At 37.7% G+C, this 22,033-nt stretch overlaps 1 long non-coding RNA gene across 4 annotated transcripts in view; it reads right to left on the reverse strand.

Moving 5' to 3' along the window:
- The window catches only part of LOC147916959 (uncharacterized), a 77,544-nt gene extending 73,969 nt beyond the window's left edge, over positions 1 to 3,575 (reverse strand). For 2 of the 4 annotated variants that reach the window (XR_015552145.1, XR_015552147.1), the window contains exons 1-2: positions 3,416 to 3,575; positions 1,518 to 1,703 (exon numbers count right to left, since the gene is read on the reverse strand). This is a non-coding gene — a long non-coding RNA (uncharacterized LOC147916959). The remainder of the gene's footprint in view (positions 1 to 1,517; positions 1,704 to 3,415) is intronic. The other 2 variants (XR_015552148.1, XR_015552146.1) reach the window with 1 other exon arrangement.
- Positions 3,576 to 22,033: the final 18,458 nt, after the last annotated feature.

Here is a 22,033-nt window from a genome sequence, read left to right on the forward strand (position 1 = left end):
ACAATTGGCTTGAAAAAGCTGCAGCTAATAAAGGACCACACACTTTGGTGATTCTGGGATACCAGATGTGAACTGGATCTAATGAACTGAAGACCCTATCCTGACCAATGAATAATGGAACATATTTCATCCAACTGTGTTTGCATTCATCTCATACTACTGAGAGCGCTAGTTTCCCATTCTTAACCAGTATTACCACCATGAACACTACACTATTTTCAGCAATTAAAATTTCTCTAGTTTTCCCCTTAGCAAACTACACAGTAAATTTCTTTACTGACCAGTTCTCCCTTGCCTGATAAATTAATAGATTCATTGTAAAGTTGTTTTTAGTTCCAGTGGTATTTATTTTATTTATTTTTGAAATATACAAGCTATAAATTCCATGATAAATTAACCACTTTAAAAGTAATTTTAGGGCCGGCCCCGTGGCTTAGCGGTTAAGTGCGTGCGCTCCGCTGCCGGCGGCCCGGGTTCGGATCCCGGGTGCGCACCGAGGCACCACTCCTCCAGCCATGCTGAGGCCGCGTCCCACATACAGCAACTAGAAGGATGTGCAGCTATGACAGACAACTATGTACTGGGGCTTTGGGGGAAAAATAAATAAATAAAATCTTTAAAAAAAAAAAAAAAAGTAATTTTATTTTTACATTGAGAATTATTTTTCTTGCCCTTTTCAGGCATTTTATTCCCATAAAATTAAACTATTATTGAAAACCCAATATAGTCTATCTTACTGCTAGCATCTGATATTGTGCTGATTTCTACTATTTTGTAAAGTACTACGCTACATAATTTCTATGCACTGTACAATTAATACCTTGTAGCTAGAGATAGGTTTATCCTTACTAATTCAAATAGTGTAAAATCAATGACACATTTACCATTGGTTTTAATTATTTGACAGATATTTCTAACTGCTAATTTCAAGCCGCTAAAACCAGATTTAAAAAAAAAAAAAGAGAGAGCAAATAATAAAAGCCAAAATAAAGAATGTTTTGCTAAAAGAACAGTGCTGTTTTTTTTGTTTGTAATGAAAGCAATAGTGTTATTAAATTTCTCCATTTCTTTTTAATATGTCAAAGAAATTTGAAGAATGGATATTAAAGTGGGTTTTTTTTTTTGTATTGTTCGCATAGGAAATATCAAAAAAAGAAATGAGGTTAACTTTAAACATGAAGTCGTAGTCTCAATATATTATTATATTATGTCATTTAACGTTCTCTAAGATTTATCCTATTTGTTTATTTTCCTTATTGTTAAGGCATTGTATGCTCATTTATAGAAATTTAGAAAAACAAAAAATATGTATAAGCAGAGAGTTTGGCTTCTGCCTAGAATATAAAAAGCTTGAAAGAATGTCACTCCCATGCTAACAACAAGAAAAAATAAACAAAACACAAAATCATAAATTTCCTTGATGCTATCTGAGAGTTAAGGGTCACAGGAAAGCAAGTATCTTGAAATCCAGCACAAGAGGCTCCTCAAAAATGGATTGGCTCCAAGCACTGGCTTACCTGTGACAGGGCACTGCAGGAAGAGGGACTGGGGCCATACAAGCAGGTGAGAAGAAATCAGACCAAAGTGGTAACAAATTGCAAATGGTCAAGTCTGGGCTATGTTACAGTGTAGATCCCCGAGGAGCTGCAGAGGAGAGAGCAGTTCGCACCCTCTACAGGCTCTTCATGGTCCTCCACTGGGTGCTAAAGAGAGCAATGGGACAGGAAGAGAGATTAAATAGAGATAGCCTCACTTACTGGTGCAGATGCGGACTTTCCAAATATTTGAAGATTAGTAACTTCACCAAAAAGATATATGGATGGAAAATAAGCCCATGAAAAGATGCTCAACGTCAGTATTCATTGGGGAAAAGCCAGTTAACAGCACTGGAATACCACTAAGCAGATCTTAGTCTGTACAAACTTAAAAAAATAATATACCCATGCCTGACAAATATCAAAGGAACTAGAGCTTGCATGCTTTGCTTGTGGGGATGCTAAATAATACAACCATCTAAGAAAACAGTTTGACAGTTTCTTATAAAGATAAAAATTCACATCACGTGACCAGAATTCCCACTCTTAGATATTTGCCCTAGACAAATGAAAACTTAGGTTCACACAAAAACTTTTACAGTAATGTCTTCAGAAGTTTTATTCAAAAATCACAAAACACTGGACGCCACCTAAATGTTCTTGCCCTTGTGAACGTGTAGAGACTCTGTGGTACATTCACGTGACAGATTACTACTCAGAAATAAAGGGAATGAGCAACTGATACAGACTACGTCATTGATGAATCTCAACTTTATTATGGTAAGTGAAAGAAGCCATACTCAGATGGCTGCGTACTTATTATTCACTCATATGACATATAATTTCATTTATATGCTATTCTGGAAAAAACAAAACTATAAGGACAGAAAACAGATCAGTGGTTACCAATGGCGGGGAGTGAAGAAGAAGATAGACTAAAAAGGGGCATGAGAGAACTTATCGGGTAATAAAATATTCCATATCTGGATTGTCGTGATGGTTGTATAATGATACGCCTTTGTCAAAACTCATAAAACTCTACATTAAAAAGGATGAATTGGGGCTGGGCTGGTGGCATAGCAGTTAAACTCCTGCGCTCCACTTTGGCAGCCCGGGATTTGCAGGTTTGGATCCCGGGCGCACACCAACACACCGCTGGTCAAGCCATGCTGTGGCGGCGTCCCATATAAAGTGGAGGAAGATGGGCACGGAGGTTAGCCCAGGGCCAGTCTTCCTCAGCAAAAAGAGGAGGATTGGCAACAGATGTTAGCTCAGGGCTCATCTTCCTCACACACACACAAAAAAGGGTGAATTTTACTGGATGTAACTTATACCTCAATAAACCTGACTTTAAAAAATAATTATCTGAGAGGGGTGGAGTCAAGATGGCAGCGTAGGCAGACTCTGAACTCACCTCCTCCCGTGGACACAGCCAATTTACAACTACTCGTGGAAAAATTACCCTTGAGACAGAACTGAAAACTGGATAAGAGGAACTCCTGCAACAACGGACAATCCTAACTGAGGTGGAGGAGGCAGAGACTCCCTTCTGGAGAGAAAAAACGCCGCCTTCACAAGCCGCCAGCTTCACGGCCGCCGGGAGCAGCTCACAGGTACGCAGCCTCCCTGGAGGAGTGGCGCCCTGAGCCAGGGAGCACCCCTGCTGTGGGCATTTTGTGGACCCAGCACAACCGAGACCAGCGGCATAATATCTGACTGTGCCTGCTACTAAAGCATTGGGGAGCACCCCCAGAAAACCCGGTTCACAAAGAAACTAAAACTGGCTCTTAAAGGGCCCGCGCACAAACTCACCCGTTCAGAAAGCATCCTAAAATCACCAGAAAGAAAGGTGCACACTGCTTTGGTGACAAGAGACTCACCTAATAGGCCCTGAGTGCATCTCGGTGAAGGGTGAGACCTCTCCAGGGACTGGGACATTGGCGGCGGCCACTGTTGTGGCCTGGTGTGGGCCTGCTGACACAGACGCCATTGGAGTTTTCCCTGAGACCTGCTAGCCCAGGGTCTGCTCCACCCGCTAGAGCACCGATTTAATCCAGCTCAGCCAGGGCAGGCAGCCCACCCTAGAGACTGGCCCCACCTAACAACAAGCCCTCAGGCAACATGTGGGCCTGCATAGATTGGTGACTGGATTTTCTGCAGCCTGGCAACTGAGCTGACTTGAGCAGGGCAGGGTGTGCACAAGGAGCAGGTGGAGAGTGTGGGGTGGTGGCAGAGTGTGTGGGGCTCCCGCCGTGGAGAGACTGGGTCCGCTTGGGGAGGTCGGGGAGCTCACACGGGGCAGGACTGTGTTGACTGTGTGTGTGGACCTCTGGGCGGCAGGGCTTGTCAGCTGCAGAAGACTTGTGCTTCTCAAAGATCCACATAGGAGGTTTGCCCCACCTTCCAAAGCCTGAAACAATTGGGTGCTCCTGTGCCTGAGGCCAGCCCCACCCAGCTGCAATCCTCAGAGAGCTGACAAGAGACCTAATAGGCTAGAGGTTTACAGCAATTCTAAGGCCCTGAGCCTAACAACCTGCCACACTGGGGGCCTACTCACTTAAAAGAAATACTGCAACACAAATGTGGTATTAGAACTTACAGCCAACTGTGCTGGGGCTCCCCACACCTGATAAAGAGACTGAAGGGCCCACAACAACTACAAGCAGCTGAGCATTACAACAGCTGGCCAGGAGCATAACTCAGCCTCCCTGGGCGCCTATAGGGAGAGCTAACAGGCCACAATAGAAGGACACACGTAGCCCACATAGGGGCCACCCCTGGAACATTGAGAACTGAGGGAAGCACACTGGAAGCCTCCTAGGCATCACTTACTTAAGGTCACCTATCCAAGAGCAGGAGACGTAGCTGACCTACCTAATACGTAGACACAAGCACAGGGAAAGAGGCAAAATGAGGAGGCAAAAGAATACATTCCAAGTAAGGGAACAGGACAAAACCCCAGGAAAGGAACTAAGTGAAACAGAAATGAGCAACCTACCTGACAGAGAGTTCAAACTAAGAGTGTTAAGGATGCTCACTGATCTGGGGAGAAGAATAGATGAACTCAGTGAGAACGTCAACAAAGAAATGGAAGATATAAAAAAGAACCAATCAGAAATGAAGAATACAATACTGGAAATGAAAAACTCATTAGAGGGACTCAAAAGCAGAGTAGAGGATACAGAAGAACGATCAGTGAGCTGGAAGAAAGACTAGAAGAAATTACCCAAGGTGAACAGGTAAAAGAGAAAAGAATTAAAAAGAGTGAGGACAGTCTAAGGGACCTCTGGGACAACATCAAGCGCACTAACATCCGTGTTATAGGTGTCCCGGAAGGAGAAGAGTGAGACAAGGGGGCAGAGAATCTATTTCAAGAAATAATAGATGAAAACTTCCCTAACCTAAGGAAGGAAACAGACATCCAGGTACAGGAGGCACAGAGAGCCCCAAACAAGATAAACCCAAAAAGGCCCACACCAAGACACATCATAATCAAAATGTCCAGAATTAAAAATAAAGAGAGAATCCTAAAAGCTGCAAGAGAATGTCAAGTTACATACAAAGGAAACCCCATAAGGCTATCAGCTGACTTCTCAGCAGAAACCTTACAGGCTAGAAGAGAATGGCACGATATATTTAAAGTGCTAAAAGGAAAAAACTTACAACCAAGAATACTCCACCCAGCAAGGTTATCATTCAAAATGGAAGGAGAGATCAAAATTTTCCCAGATAAGCAAAAATTAAAGGAGTTTGTCACCAGGAAACCAGTGTTACAAGAAATGTTAAAGGGACTGATTTAAGGGGAAAAGAGAAGATCACAAATAGGAAAAATTATCTATTTCCATGATTAGAACGTAATGGATACAAATGCACAAAAAAGAGGTTAGATATGATATCAAAAACATAAAAGGAGGGAGGAGGGTAGTTAAAGAGTACAGCTTTCAGACAGAGGTCAAACTAAAGTGACCATCAATTCTGTATAGAAGAAGTAAGGAACAGAGAAGGACTACTTAAACACTGAGGGAAAAAAAAAAAAAGTTAAAAAATGGCAGTAAGTACATACTTATCAATAGCTACTTTAAACGTCAATGGACTAAATGCCCCAATTAAAAGGCATAGGGTGGCTGACTGGATAAAAAAACAAGACCCATATATATGCTGCATACAAGAGACACACTTCAGACCTAAAGACACTCACAAACTGAAAGTGAAGGGATGGAAAAAGATACTCCACGCAAATGGCAATGAAAAGAAAGCTGGGGTAGCAGTACTCATATCAGACAAAATAGACTTTAAAACAAAAACTGTAAAAAGAGACAAAGAAGGGCATTACATAATGATCAAGGGAACAATCCAACAAGAGGATATAACACTTGTAAATATCTACGCACCCAATGTAGGTGCACCTAAATATATAAAGCAATTATTAACAGACATAAAAACAGAAATAGACAGTAACACAATAATAGTAGGGGACTTTAACACTCCACTTACACCAACAGATAGATCATCCAAACAGAAGATCAATAAGGAAACATTGGTCTTAAACGACACCTTAGAACAGATGGACCTAGTAGATATATACAGAGCATTCCATCCAAAAACCGAAGAATACACGTTCTTTTCAAATGCACATGGAACATTCTCCAAGATTGATCACATATTAGGCCACAAAACAAGTCTCCATAAATTTAAGAAGATTGAAATAATACCAAGCATCTTTTCTGACCACAACGGTATGAAACTAGAAATCAACTATAGGAAGAAAATCAGAAAAGCCACAAATACATGGAGATTAAACAAAATGCTACTGAACAACGACTGGGTTAACGAAGAAATCAAAGAAGAAATCAAAAAATACCTGGAGACAAATGAAAATGAAAAGACGACATGCCAGAATTTATGGGATACAGCAAAAGCGGTTCTAAGAGGGAAGTTTATAGCGATACAGACCTATCTCAACAAACAAGAAAAATCTCAAATAAACAATCTAAAAATGCACCTAAAGGAACTGGAAAAAGAAGAACAAACAAAGCCCAAAATCAGTAGAAGAAGGGAAATAATAAAAATCAGAGCAGAAATAAATGAAATAGAGACCCAAAAAACAATAGAAAAAATTAATAAAACCAAGAGCTGGTTCTTTGAAAAGATCAACAAAATAGACAAACCTTTAGCTAGACTCACCAAGAAAAAAAGAGAGAAGGCACAAATAAGTAAAATCAGAAATGAAAGAGGAGAGGTTACAACAGACACCTCAGAAATACAAAAGATTATAAGAGAATACTATGAAAAACTATATGCCAACCAATTCGACAATCTGGAAGAAATGGATAAATTCTTAGAATCATACAACCTTCCAAAACTGGATCAAGAAGAAGTGGAGAATTTGAATAGACCAATCACCAGTAAGGAGATCGAAACAGAAATCAAAAACCTCCCCAAAAATAAAAGTCCAGGACCAGACGGCTTCCCTGGTGAATTCTACCAAACAATCAAAGAAGACTTAATACCTATCCTTCTCAAACTCTTCCAAAAAATTGAGGAGGGGGGGAAGCTCCCTAACTCATTCTACGAAACTGACATTACCCTGATACCAAAACCAGACAAGGACAACACAAAAAAAGAAAATTACAGGCCAATATCACTGATGAACATCGATGCGAAAATCCTCAACAAAATACTAGCAAATCGCATACAACAATACGTTAAAAAGATTATACACCATGATCAAGTGGGATTTATTCCAGGTATGCAGGGATGGTTTAACATTCACAAATCAATCAACGTAATACACCACATTAATAAAATGAAGAACAAAAATCACATGATCATCTCAATAGATGCAGAGAAAGCATTTGACAAGATCCAGCATCCATTTATGATAAAAACTCTGAATAAAATGGGTATAGAAGGAAAGTACCTCAACATAATAAAGACCATATATGAGAAACCCACAGCTAATATCATCCTCAATGGTGAAAAACTGAAAGCTATCCCTCTAAGAACAGGAACCAGACAAGGATGCCCACTGTCACCACTCCTATTTAACATAGTATTGGAAGTCCTAGCAAGAGCAATCAGGCAAGAGAAAGAAATAAAAGGGATCCAAATTGGAAAGGAAGAAGTGAAACTGTCACTATTTGCAGATGACATGATTTTATATATAGAAAACCCTAAAGAATCCACCAGAAAACTTTTAGAAGTAATAAACGAATATGGTAAAGTTGCAGGATACAAAATCAACATACAAAAATCAGTTGCATTTCTGTACACTAACAACGAAGTAGCAGAAAGAGAAATTAAGAATACCATCCCATTTACAATTGCAACAAAAAGAATAAAATACCTAGGAATAAATTTAACCAGAGGTGAAAGATCTGTACACCGAAAACTATAAAACATTTCTGAAAGAAATTGAAGAAGACACAAAGAAATGGAAAGATATTCCGTACTCTTGGATTGGAAGAATTAACATAGTTAAGATGTCCATACTTCCTAAAGCCATCTATAGATTCAATGCAATCCCTATCAAAGTCCCAACAACATTTTTCACAGAAATAGAACAAAGAATCCTAAAATTCATATGGAACAACAAAAGACCCCGAATAGCTAAAGGAATCCTGAGAAAAAAGAACAAAGCTGGAGGTATCACACTCCCTGATATCAAAATATACTACAAAGCCATAGTAACCAAAACAGCATGGTACTGGCACAAAAACAGACACACAGATCAATGGAATAGAATCGAAAGCCCAGAAATACACCCACACATCTATGGACAGCTAATCTTTGACAAAGGAGCCAAGAACATACAATGGGGAAAAGAAAGTCTCTTCAACAAATGGTGTTGGGAAAACTGGATAGCCATATGCAAAAAAATGAAAGTAGACCCTTACCTTACACCATACACAAAAATTAACTCCAAATGGATTACAGACTTGAATGTAAGACCTGAAACTGTGAAAGTTCTAGAAGAAAACCTAGGCAGTACGCTCTTCGACATCGGTCTTAGCAACATACTTTCAAACACCACATCTGACCGGGCAAGAGAAACAATAGAAAAAATAAACAAATGGGACTACATCAAACTAAAAAGTTTCTGTACAGCAAAGGAAACCATCAACAAAACGAAAAGACAACCTAACAATTGGGAGAAGATATTTGCAAACCATACTTCTGATAAGGGCTTAATCTCCAAAATATATAAAGAACTCATGCATCTCAACAACAAAAAAACTACCAACCCAATTAAAAAATGGGCAAAAGACCTGAACAGACATTTCTCCAAAGAAGATATACAGATGGCCAACAGACACATGAAAAGATATTCAAAATCACTAACTATCAGGGAAATGCAAATCAAAACTACAATGAGATATCACCTCACGCCCGTCAGAATGGCTATAATTAACAAGACAGGAAACAACATGTGTTGGAGAGGATGTGGAGAGAAGGGAACTCTCATACACTGCTGGTGAGAGTGCAAACTGGTGCAGCCACTATGGAAAACAGTATGGAGATTCCTCAAAAAATCAAGGATAGAACTACCATATGATCCAGCTATTCCACTGTTGGGTATTTATCCAAAGAACTTGAAAACACCAATTTGCAAAGGTACATGCACCCCTGTGTTCATTGCAGCCTTATTCACAATAGCCAAGACTTGGAAGCAACGTAAGTGCCCATCAAGGGACGAATGGATAAAGAAGATGTGGTATATATACACCATGGAATACTACTCAGCCATAAGAAACGACGAAATCCAGCCATTTGTGACAACATGGATGGACATTGAGGGTATAATGCAAAGTGAAATAAGTCAGAGGGAGAAGGCCAAATACCGTCTGATTTCCTTCATTAAGTAGTAGATAATAACAACAATAAACAAACACATAGGGACAGAGATTGGATTGGTGGTTACCACAGGGGAAGGGGGGAGGGTGGAGGGTGAAAGGGATAATTTGGTACATGTGTGTGGTGATGGGTTGTAATTAGTATTTGGGTGGTGAACATGATGTAATCTATGCAGAAATAGAAGTACAATGATGTACACCTGAAATTTTTGCAATGTTATAAACCAATGTTACTGCAATAAACAAATAAGCTAAAAAATAAATAAATAAATAAAAATAAAATAAAATAAAATAAAAAATAATTATCTCTTGCGGGCCAGCCCCGTGGCGTAATGGTTAAGTGTGCGCACACTGCTGCTGGTGGCCCGGGTTCGGTTCCCGGGCATGCACCAATGCCCCGCTTGTCAGGCCATGCTGTGGAGGCGTCCCATATAAAGTGGAGGAAAATGGGCACGGATGTTAGCCCAGGGCCAGTCTTCCTCAGCAAAAAGAGGAGGATTGGCGTGGATGTTAGCTCAGGGCAGATCTTCCTCACAAAAAAATAAATAAAAAAAATTAAAATAAAAATAATTGTCTCTTCTTATGATGGATGGCAATTAGTCTTTAGGTGGTGAACAGGATGTAGTCTATACAGAAATCGAAATATAATGATGTATACCTTAAATTTAATTTATATAATGTTATGAGCCAATGTTACCTCAATAAAAAATAAAATAAAATAATTTTCATTTATTAATTCATAACAGCTTAATAGCTAATATGAATTAGGGGTTCATATATATGTATATATCAACTAATAGCCAACAATTTATTTGCCCCTTATGTTCAATGTATTCATCAAATTAATATGCAAGCATTAACTTACTTAATCTTCAAAATAACCTTCTTAGAAAGATACTACTATCGTCACCATTTATACTTAGGCAAACTGAGGCTCAAGAGGTTATGTAATTCACCCAAGATCATTGAGTCTGTCAATGGCAATGAGAGGTTTGAACACCGACTATCTGGAGCCAGAGATCAAGCCTATAATCTCATTACATAGTTCTATAGTTATATGTGTTTATATATAAGTAATATGTAGTTATATATGTAGTCATATATAGTTATATATGTAAATTTATATATTTTTATGCTATTGCCATATACCAAACAATAATTTTAGAAACGAGGATGCTCACATTATAACATAATACTAAGAGATCAAGGGAAAGGCATACACAGAGAAAAATAATATATATATAGTTGATTCTCATTATTTGCAGTAAAGTTATGTTCTAATAAAGCCTCCACAAAAATTGAATTAACAAATACTGAGTCATTGTCCCTAGGAGAAATACAGGGTTAGGTGTCTGCGAACCACTGGTCACAACATTTCCATCAACTGATCAATGTATAACCTTGCTTTTTGTGTGTTTCTGTTTAAAAATGCTTTATTTCATATATTTTGTTGATTCATTAACATTGAACGCACAGCCTGCAGCACTATAAGTCATGCTCAAACAACGCTTATCTAACACACAAATTTTTTCCACAAGGCACATCCCAGCCTTCTTGCACTTAGAAACACTAGACAGCACTTCGGCACTATGATTGGGGGCCGTTTATTATTTTTTTTTTGCTGCAAGGAAAGAGTTTTATAGAAAGGTAGCCAGAAGAGGAGATGGGAGTTAGAACTCAGATCTGTCTCCCTGAAGGAAAAAAGGTAGGGGTTTTTAGCTAGGTGTTAGGTAGGGGAGGGGAAACTGTGGCTTTGCAGGTCGGCACCTTCCCACCAGCCTGCATTTAGCCTTGTGAGGCTGCTTGCAGGGAGGAGAATGGCACGATAAGAGAATCTGCTGGTGGGTGTCTTGCTTGTCTGCCTCTGTGGTGGATGGTGGATTCTGGCGCCAGGAAGCCAAAGAGTTGGGGTCCGGGATGCTTCAGCTTCTTGATAGTCTCTGGATATCAGTTTCCCTATAATAAAACTTCAAAAGACCCATAACTAGCCAAAATGTTAGCAAGAGGCCACCTGGGCTCTAACAATTTGTAACTTCTATTTGCCTTGTGAAGTTCAGGGATACAAAGTTTTATTTTTTTATTTTATTTATTTCTTTTTTTTTTTATTGCAGTAACGTTGGTTGGTAACATTGTATAAATTTCAGGTGTACATCATTATACTTCTATTTCTGCATAGATTACATCATGTTCACCACCCAAATACTAATTACAACCCATCACCACACACATATGCCTAATTATCCCTTTCACCCTCCCCCCTCCCCCCTTCCCCTCTGGTAACCACCAATCCAATCTCTGTCTCTATGTGTTTGTTATTATTTTTATCTACTAATTAATGAGTGAGATCACACAGTATTTGACCTTCTCCCTCTGACATATTTCACTTAGCGTAAGACCCTCAATGTCCATCCACGTTGTCACAAATGGCTGGATTTCATCGTTTCTTATGGCTGAGTAGTATTCCATTGTGTATATATACCACATCTTCTTTATCCATTCGTCCGTTGATGGGCACTTAGGTTGCTTCCAAGTCTTGGCTATTGTGAATAACGCTGCAATGAACACAGGGGTGCGTGTATCTTCACGCATTGATGTTTTCATGGTCTTTGGATAAATACCCAGGGGTGGAATAGCTGGATCATACGGTAGTTCTATCCTTCATTTTTTGAGGAATCTCCATACTGTTTTCCATAGTGGCTGCACCAGTTTGCACTCTCACCAGCAGTGTATGAGAGTTCCCTTCTCTCCACATCCTCTCCAACACTTACTGTTTCCTGTCTTAATTATAGCCATTCTGACTGGTGTGAGAGGAGATCTCATTGTAGTTTTGATTTGCAATTTTCTGATAGTAAATGATGTTGAACATCTTTTCATGCGCCTGTTGGCCATCTGTATATATTCTTTGGAGAAATGTCTGTTCAAGTCTTTTGCCCATTTTTTAATTGGGTTGTTAGTTTTTTTATCATTGAGATGTATGAGTTCTTTATATATTTTGGAGATCAACCCCTTATCAGATATATGGTTTGCAAATATGTGGTCCCAATTGTTAGGTTGTCTTTTCATTTGTTGATGGTTTCCTTTGCTGTGCAGAAGCTTTTTAGCTTGATGTAGTCCCGTTTGTTTATTTTGTCTATTGTTTCTCTTGCCTGGTCAGACATGGTGCTTGAAAATATGTTGCTAAGACTGATGTCGAAGAGGATACTGCCTATGTTTTCTTCTAGAAGTTTCATGGTTTGAGGTCTTACATTCAAGTCTTTAATCCATTTGGAGTTAATTTTCGTGTATCGTGTAAGATAATGTTCTACTTTAATTTTTTTCCAAGTGGCTGTCCAGTTTTCCCGGCATCACTTGTTGAAGAGACTTTTCTTTCTCCTTTGTAAGTTCTTGTCTCCTTTGTCAAAGATTAGCTGTCCAGAGATGTGTAGGTTTATTTCTGGGCTTTTGATTCTATTCCATGGATCTGTGTGTCTGTTTTCGGTGCCAGTACCATGCTGTTTTGGTTACTATAGCTTTGTAGTGTATTTTGGAATCAGGGAGTGTGATACCTCCAGCTTTGTTCTTTTTTCTCAGGATTCCTTTAGCTATTCGGGGTCTTTTGTTGTTCCATATAAATTTTAGGATTCTTTGTTCTATTTCTGTGAAAAATGTTGTTGGGACTTTGATAGGGATTGCATTGAATCTATAGGAAGTGTGGACATCTTAATTATGTTAATTCTTCCAATCCAAGAGCTCAGAATATCTTTCCATTTGTGTCTTCAATTTCTTTCAGCAATGTTTTATAGTTTTCGGTGTACAGATCTTTCACCTCTGGTGAAGTTTATTCCAAGGTATTTTATTCTTTTTGTTGCAATTGTAAATGGGATTATCTTCTTAATTTCTCTTTCTGCCACTTCATTGTTAGTGTATAGAAATATCACTGATTTTTGTATGTTGATTTTGTATCCTGCAACTTTACCGTATTCATTTATTACCTCTAAAAGTTTTTTGGTGGATTCTTTAGGGTTTTCTATATATAAAATCATGTCATCTGCAAATAGTGACAGTTTCACCTCTCCCTTTCCAATTTGGATCCCTTTTGTTTCTTTTTCTTGCCTGATTGCTCTGGCTAGGACTTCCAATACTATGTTAAATAGGAGTGGTGACAGTGGGAATACTTGTCTGCTTCCTGTTCTTAGAGGGATAGCTTTCAGTTTTTCACCATTGAGGATGATGTTAGCTGTGGGTTTCTCATATATAGTCTTTATTATGTTGAGGTACTTTCCTTCTATACCCATTTTATTCAGAGTTTTTATCATAAATGGATGCTGTATCTTGTCAAATGCTTTCTCTGCATCTATTGAGATGATCATGTGATTTTTATTCCTCATTTTATTAATGTGGTGTATCATATTGATTGATTTGTGAAAGTTGAACCATTCCTGCATCCCTGGAATAAATCCCACCTGATCATGGTGTATAATCTTTTTTTTTTTTTTCTTTTTTTGTGAGGAGGACCAGCCCTGAGCTAACATCCAATGCCAATCCTCCTCTTTTTTGCTGAGGAAGACTGGCCCTGGGCTAACATCCATGCCCATCTTCCTCCACTTTATATGGGACGCCGCCACAGCATGGCTTAACAAGCGGTGCGTCGGTGCGCACCCGGGATCCGAATCGGCGAACCCCGGGCCGCCGCAGCGGAACGTGCACACTTAACTGCTTGAGCCACCGGGCTGGCCCCTATAATCTTTTTAATGTTTTGGTGTATGTGATTTGCTAGTATTTTGTTGAGGATTTTTGCATTGATGTTCGTCAGTGATACTGGCCTGTAATTTTATTTTTTTGTGTTGTCCTTGTCTGGTTTTGGTATCAGGGTAATGTTGGCTTCATAGAAGGAGTTAGGGAGCATCCCCTCCTCTTCAATTTTTCGGAAGAGTTTGAGAAGGATAGGTATTAAGTCTTCTTTGAATGTTTGGTAGAATTCACCAGGGAAGCCTTTTGGTCCTGGAATTTTATTTTTTGGGGAGTTTTTTGATTACTGCTTCTATCTCCTTACTGGTGATTGGTCTATTCAAATTCTCTATTTCTTCTTGATTCAGTTCTGGAAGGTTGTATGATTTTAAGAATTTATCCATTTCTTCCAGATTGCCCAATTTGTTGGCATATAGCTTTTCATAGTATTCTCTTATAATCTTTTGTATTTCTGAGATATCCATTGTAATTTCTCCTCTTTCATTTCTGATTTTACTTATTTGAATCTCCTTTCTTTTTTTCTTGGTGAGTCTAGCTAAAGGTTTTCCAATTTTGTTTATCTTTTCAAAGAACCACCTGTTGGTTTTATTAATTTTTTCTATTGTTTTTTAAGTCTCTATTTCATTTGTTTCTGCTCTGAGTTTTATTATTTCTCTTTTTCTACTGATTTGGGGCTTTGTTCTTCTTTTTCCAGTTCCTTTAGGTGCCTTATTAGATTGTTTATTTGAGATTTTTCTTGTTTGTTGAGGTAGGCCCGTATGGCTATTAACTTTCCTCTTAGAATCTCTTTTGCTGTATGCCATAAAGTCTGGCATGTTGTATTTTCATTTTCATTTCTCCCCTTTGATTTCTTCATTGACCCAATCATTGTTCAGTAGCATTTTGTTTAATCTCCACATATTTGTGGATTTTCTGATTTTCTTCCTATAGTCTATTTCTAGTTTCATACCATGTGGTCAGAAAAGATGCTTGGTATTATTTGAATCTTCTTGAATTTATGGAGACTTGTCTTGTGGCCTAATATGTGATCAATCCTGGAGAATGTTCCATGTGCATTTCAAAAGAATGTGCATTCTTCGGTGTTTGGATGGAATGTTCTGTATATATCTACTAGGTCCATCTGTTCTAGTGTGTCATTTAAGGCCAATGTTTCCTCATTGATCTTCTGTTTGGATGATCTATACGCTGGTGTAAGTGGAGTGTTAAAGTCCCCTACTATTATTGTGTAACTGTCTATTTCTCTTTTTATGTCTGTTAATAATTTCTTTATATATTTAGGTGATCCTACTTTGGGTGCATAGATATTTACATCCCCTTGATCATTATGTAGTGTCCTTTTTTGTCTCTTGTTACAGTTTTTGTTTCAAAGGCTCTTTTATCTAAGTATTGCTACCCCAGCTTTCTTTTCATTGCCATTTGCATGGAGTATCTTTTTCCACCCCTTCACTTTCAGTTTGTGAGTGTCTTTAGGTCTGAAGTGTGTCTCTTGTATGCAGCAGGTATATGGGTCTTGTTTTTTTATCCAATTAGCCACCCTATGCTTTTTAATTGAAGCATTTAGTCCACTGACATTTAAAGTAGCTATTGATAAGTATGTACTTATTGCCATTTTTTTTACTTTTCTTCTGGGGGTTTTAGTAGTTCTTCTCTGTTCCTTTCTTCTTCTCTTGCTCTCTTCCCTTGTGGTTTGATGGTTTTCTTTAGTATCATGTTTGGGTTCCTTTCTCTTAGTTTTTTGTGTATTTATTATAGGTTTCTGGTTTGCGATTACCATGGGGTTCATATACTGTAACCCAAGTATATAGCAATCTATATTAAGTTGATAGTCTCTTTAGTTTGGCCTCTATCTGAAAGCTCTACTCTTCAACTCCTCTTCTCCCACATTTTATTTTTTGATATTGTATCTAACCTCTTTTTTGTGTGTTTGTATCCATTACCCTCTTATCATGGAAATAGATATTTTTTCCTATTTGTGTTCCTCTCTTTTCCCCTTAAATAAGTCCTTTTAGCATTTCTTGTAGTACTGGTTTCTTGGTGACAAACTCCTTTAATTTTTGCTTGTCTTGTCTGGGAAACTTTTTATCTCTCCTTCCATTTGGAATGATAACCTTGCCAGGTACAGTATTCTTGGCTGTAAGTTTTTTCCTTTTAGCACTTTAAATATATCACGCCATTCTCTTCTAGCCTGTAATGTTTCTGCTGAGAAGTCAGCTGATAGCCTTATGGAGTTTCCTTTGTATGTAACTTGTCTTTCTCTTGTGGCTTTTAGGGTTCTCTCTTTATCTTTAATTCTGGACATTGTAATTATGATGTCTTGGTGTGGGCTTCTTGGGGTTTATCTTATTTGGTGTTCTCTGTGCTTCAAGTACCTGGATGTCTGTTTCCTTGCTTAGGTTAGGTAAGTTTTCAGCTATTATTTCTTCAAATAGATGCTCTGCCACTTTGTCTGGCTCTTCTCCTTCTGGGACACCTATAACATGGATGTTAGTGCACTTGATGTTGTCCCAGATGTCCCTTAGACTGTCCTCACTCTTTTTAATTCTTTTTTCTTTTATCTGTTCAGCTTGGGTGATTTCTTCTAGTCTTTTATCCAGCTCGCTGATGTGTTCTTCTGTATCCTCTACTCTGCTTTTGAGTCCCTCTAGTGAATTTTTCATTTCCAGTATTGTATTCTTCATTTATGATTGGTTCCTTTTTATATCTTCCATTTCTTTGTTGACGTTCTCACTGAGTTCATCCATTCTTCTCCCAAGATCAGTGAGCATCCTTAACACTCTTTGTTTGAACTCTCTGTTGGGTAGATTGCTCATTTCCGCTTCACTTAGTTCCTTTTCTGGGGTTTTGTCCTGTTCTCTTACTTGGAATGTATTCCTTTGCCTCCTCATTTTGCATCTTTCCTTGTACTTGTGTCTATGTATTAGGTAGGTCACCTACATCTCCTGATCTTGGAGACGTGACCTTATATAAGTGATGCCTTATGAGGCCCAGCAGTGTGCTTCCCTCAGTTCTGAATGTTCCAGGAGTGACCCCTATGAGGGCTACGTGTGTCCTTCTGTTGTGGCGTGGTTGCACTTCCCGTAGGTGCCCAGGGAGGCTGAACTGTCCCCCTGGCCAGCTGTTGTAATGCTCAGCTGCTTGTAGTTGTTGTGGGCCCTTCAGACTCTTTATCGGGTGTGGGGAGCCCCAGCACAGTTGGTTTCGATGTCTAATAACACATTCCTCTTGCAGTATTTCTATTAAGTTAGTAGGCCCCCAGCATGTCAAGTTGTTAGGCTCAGGGGCTTACAATTGCTATGAGCCTCCAGTCTTTAAGTCTCTTGTCAGCTCTTGTTTGGGGGCCATTTTAAACATCAAAATCACCAACCAAAAGCACAAAAATGTGAAAAATGTGACTCTAAATATACAACAAAAAGGATGCTTGTTTACAGAATGAAAACTAAAACGAGAAATCAGAGCTTCACCTTGATCCACCTCAGCTGGGAACTTTCGACGGGGTCAGCTCAAACTTTCTCACCTCTCTGCAGATGCACGTGTCAGGGAAGGACCAAGAAACACTTCAAGCATTGATTTTACATTACGAATACATTTAACAAGTAGCCGAACTGGCACATAAGGAATCAGCTAACGATGAGGATCAAATCTATGTGTGTGTGTGCGTGTATAAAATCTCTATATAAGTTTGTATTTTTCTTTGTTTCTTAGTATTATATCATGAGTATTCTCATTTCCAAAATATTTAAATTCATGCTTTGAAATTGCTATATTTGGTATATGATACTAGAATATTTTATATGATCAATCAATCAGATATTTTTAAGTATCAAGATTTTTACACTCCTTTCATATTATAACTAATTTTTTTCAGTGAAGGATCTCTGTTTTTTTTTCTAATCTATCTTCCTCTAGGAGAATATAAGCTTCATACAGTCATGGATATTTTGCTGTTTTGTTCACTGATAGATCCTCTTTCCTAGGACCATTCCTAGAACATGGTAGATGTTCAGTTATTATTTGAATGAATAAATGAATATACCTAAACCCCTATGTGATGAGGTGATCTGGATCCGCTGACATACTCTCAGGAGGATAAGAAAAAAAATTATTCCATACTTGCAAGATATGTGTTAGTCTTAACAGTGAAAAAAGGAGAATCCCACGATTAAAATAAATCTTTAAGCTTACTATCCATCTCAGAACATATCTATCCATATCAGAGCAAAATAACAAACAGTTTCTAATTTTAGATACTTGAAAGGGACTAAATTTCCTGTCTATGAAATAATATTTTTTCAGAAATGATTGAAAATAATACCTACCACATTTGAAGTTATGTATATTTTAATGTCAATATGACAACATAATCCATTTACATATCGTAGTAAAAACAATTTGAGAAAGGCTTCTATGTATATACAGAAGGAATCTATAACTAATGTGAACATTCTATGTATTCTGTCATATATACTATATAATTTAGTACTGTATATGGTAATGCTAAATGTAATTGCTTGAAATTTAGATAAAAATAAAGGATCTTACCAGGTGAACCAGAAAAATTCACTAAATGCATTTTTTGAGTAAGATGAACGTCCCTTATGACCAACCCAGCTTGAGTTCAACAGCTCCTTAGCAAGGGAAGTTCCCAAATTGATAGAATCTGCTATTGCTGCTTCCTCTCAAAGGATTAGTTCTGTGAATTTCCTAAGAAAGTAGGTCAGTATGGTCAAGAATACTTGAGTGAAACAGAAAAATACAGTGGTGCTTATTGATTAAATGAACGGTCTCTGTTTTGCTTTGGAGAAAATGCAAATCCTTGTTGCTTCTTTAACAACTCATTGAGTTCCAATTCATATATCGCAACCTCTAGAAACAGAATTGAAAGTATTACTTGTTAGAATCAATAGTCTACATGGAACTGACCATAATTCAACTTGTAATTTGTATAAATATTTTGAATCTTTTCTTCCACCTTCCATAAAGATGTCTATAAGAAAAATTGTTCAGCCATTCAGTTGGATTTTTTGATACACATAGAAAATATGTAAAAAAGAATCATGTTTCTGGTTGTCTACTAGATTTAGCACAAGAATATGTTAGGTGTCCTTGACACAGAATAGCCTCCATGGATTGGTGGGCATGGGGTGAAAAAGGAAAATGAATGAGAAGTGGAGAAATGGATATAATCTGTGAAAAAATCTTCAATAAGTTTATGAATCAAAATGATGGGAAAAAGGAGTAATGGTGGAAAGGTTTTGTTTGTGTGTTTGTTTTAAGCTTTGGAGACAGAGTCTGTCTGTGTGCTGATGGGGATGACCTATGGAAGGGAGAGAAAAGGATATATAGGCATTCATTCAAACCAACTGCAGAAGAAAAGTAGTCACTGTTAACTCTACTTCACTTAAATAATATAATAAAGTGCTGTAAGGAGTATTAATTTCAGATGATGGTGTGCTAAAAATAAAACCAAAGAAAAGTAATATAAATCATTTTTAGTTTAAAGAAATATCACCATGTGGCTACACCAGTACTAAATTAAGAAAAGAAATATATGTAAGTAATTTTATGTTAGCATTTAATATTGTATTTTTTATAGTTTCAAAAATAATGATAAAATAATTGAATAACTCTGAAATGTTGAACTTTTTTACTTATTTAATAAACTTTTATTATTTATTAAATAAATTTGATAATTTACTAATTTATTATATTTTATTTATTTATTCCTCAAAATAGAAATTAAAGGATTCAAATTTTTAGATAGAGGGCTCTAACACTATACTGTTAAGCTTTGGTTAGATGAGAATTCAGGTGAAAAGAAAGATCTTAGGTAGATTGCTGTAGACAGAGAGTGGAAGCTATTTAAATATAGGCACAGTCCACAATCTCTCTCTGAAATATCTTCTGCACTGATAGGATAAACCTAATAAACTAAACTTTATGTCCCTTTCGATTGCAGTATTAGCACGGGTGATGTGCATCTGTTACTAGCAAAGGACATCTTGGAAAGAAAGTTGGTTTTAAACAACTGTGATTTAGAAGGTTTCAATTGACATGATGAATAACTAAGAAATTTCACATCTTAGATTTGGTCTTGGGATGTGCTGAGAGACAATTACCCATGAAGATTTTCACATTTCTGTACATAGTCCAGACTTTATGAGCAAGGGGAAAAGGTTAAAGAATGATTGAATAGCAAATGTGCCTTGAAAGTTAGCGATAGTGAATTACTCTTCAGAGATTTAGAGACGTTCGCAGAGCCACCTGGTTATGTTCCAGGATGCTGAAGCCAGAGAGCTTCCCCTCCCCCTCCTCTTCCCATCCCCAGACATTTGACATTTGTCATATCCCAGAGGAAACTTCTCCTCCTCTCTTTTTCTCTTTCTCTCTCTCTCTCTCATTCTCCACCTCTCCTCAAACCTCAAAGAGAAGGGGCAGATGTGCCACCAAACCCAATATCATCTCCGAGTCTCATAACTGCTCTTCTGGGTTGCACCCCTATTGCACATGTGGGGTAACATGAGACGCTCACATCCCAGGAGGATGATTTTGACAAAGCTCTCTTTAAAATAGTTGTAACCTATCAGATGGAGAGATTGTTTTGGGTAGCGAACATCAAGAAAAAATATACATAGCACAGAGGAAGATATTATAATGTATGACATTTAAAAGTAAACTTAGTAATATTCGGTCCATACCCAATTATAACAATATATATTTTCATAATTACAACAATTAAATTGAAATATTTTAATCATTTCAAATAGGTGAAATTATTTTTATAGATTTAATCTTTATTTTAAATATTTAAATTTATAAACACAAATTACCACTTAATTTTTCATTTGATAAAATTGACTGCAACACTTTAGAACTTGTTAGCACAGACCTCACATATCATAGCTTCCTTAAATATTGGTGGCATGAATAAAACTGACAGATCCTGTTCTTAATATTCATAAACACTGTTACTGTGTCAGCAAAGTAGTTCGGCAACCCTAAAAGGACGGGTGGTTTCTGGATACAATATCTCTCTTAATATTACCATAGCACTTTCACAGGTCGTATTACAAATCTCTGCCCCAAATGAGTCAACATTTTTTATTATGCTGTTTAGGTCTGGTCTGATCACCCTGCGTTCTTCACACAAGTTGACCCTTGGGACAAAGATGCCTGCAACTTTGCTTAGAGCACAAATCATGACTTTGCAAGTCTAACCTCTGGACCCAACACTACAGATATAATAGAGGTAAATTATTTAATCTTATTTATGAAACGCAGGAGGGAAGACAGAGAAGCGAAGTACAAGTAAGATTGATGTTAGATGTAAACATGGCAGGGCATGTTCTGGGATTTGGGTTCCCATGGTTGCAAACATTCATTCCACCCATGGAGAAAACAGCTTCTTTCCATCCCAAAGTATCATCCCTTATTGCCCTTTGGTATCCATATACCATAATATCCCGAAGGTTTTATATTTAAAGGGAAAAGGTAAGATAGTAGGAACAGCAGCTATCCCATTACAGAATTTGGAAGCAGCTGCCTACTCTGTGCCAATCTTGAGACCCAGGCTCTGGTCATTCTGGTGAAACTCCTGTCTTGACAGGCTCAGGTGTTTAGTGTGAAAGACAATAAAATAACTATTATAAGCCAAACCTTTCAAAATTTCCATTATTAAAAGAAAAGTTTGCATTTGTCACTTAAAAAAACTATTTCAAGAATATTTACATACATTAACTCATTTTATCCTCTTATTTTTTTCCTGCCAGTTTTGTAGGGCAGATATTATTTGTATTATATGAATGAATGTATTATACGAATGAAGATCAGTGAGAATATTGCAGGATCATTAATGACAGGGCTGGAGCCATCACTAGGACTACTTTTGTGGCCTTTACATTACTAATGCAGGCTGAGCAC

This window comes from Ceratotherium simum, chromosome 5 (assembly GCF_057802395.1).
Source record: "Ceratotherium simum simum isolate JZ-2026a chromosome 5, ASM5780239v1, whole genome shotgun sequence".
Taxonomy (NCBI): Eukaryota; Metazoa; Chordata; class Mammalia; order Perissodactyla; family Rhinocerotidae; genus Ceratotherium; species Ceratotherium simum.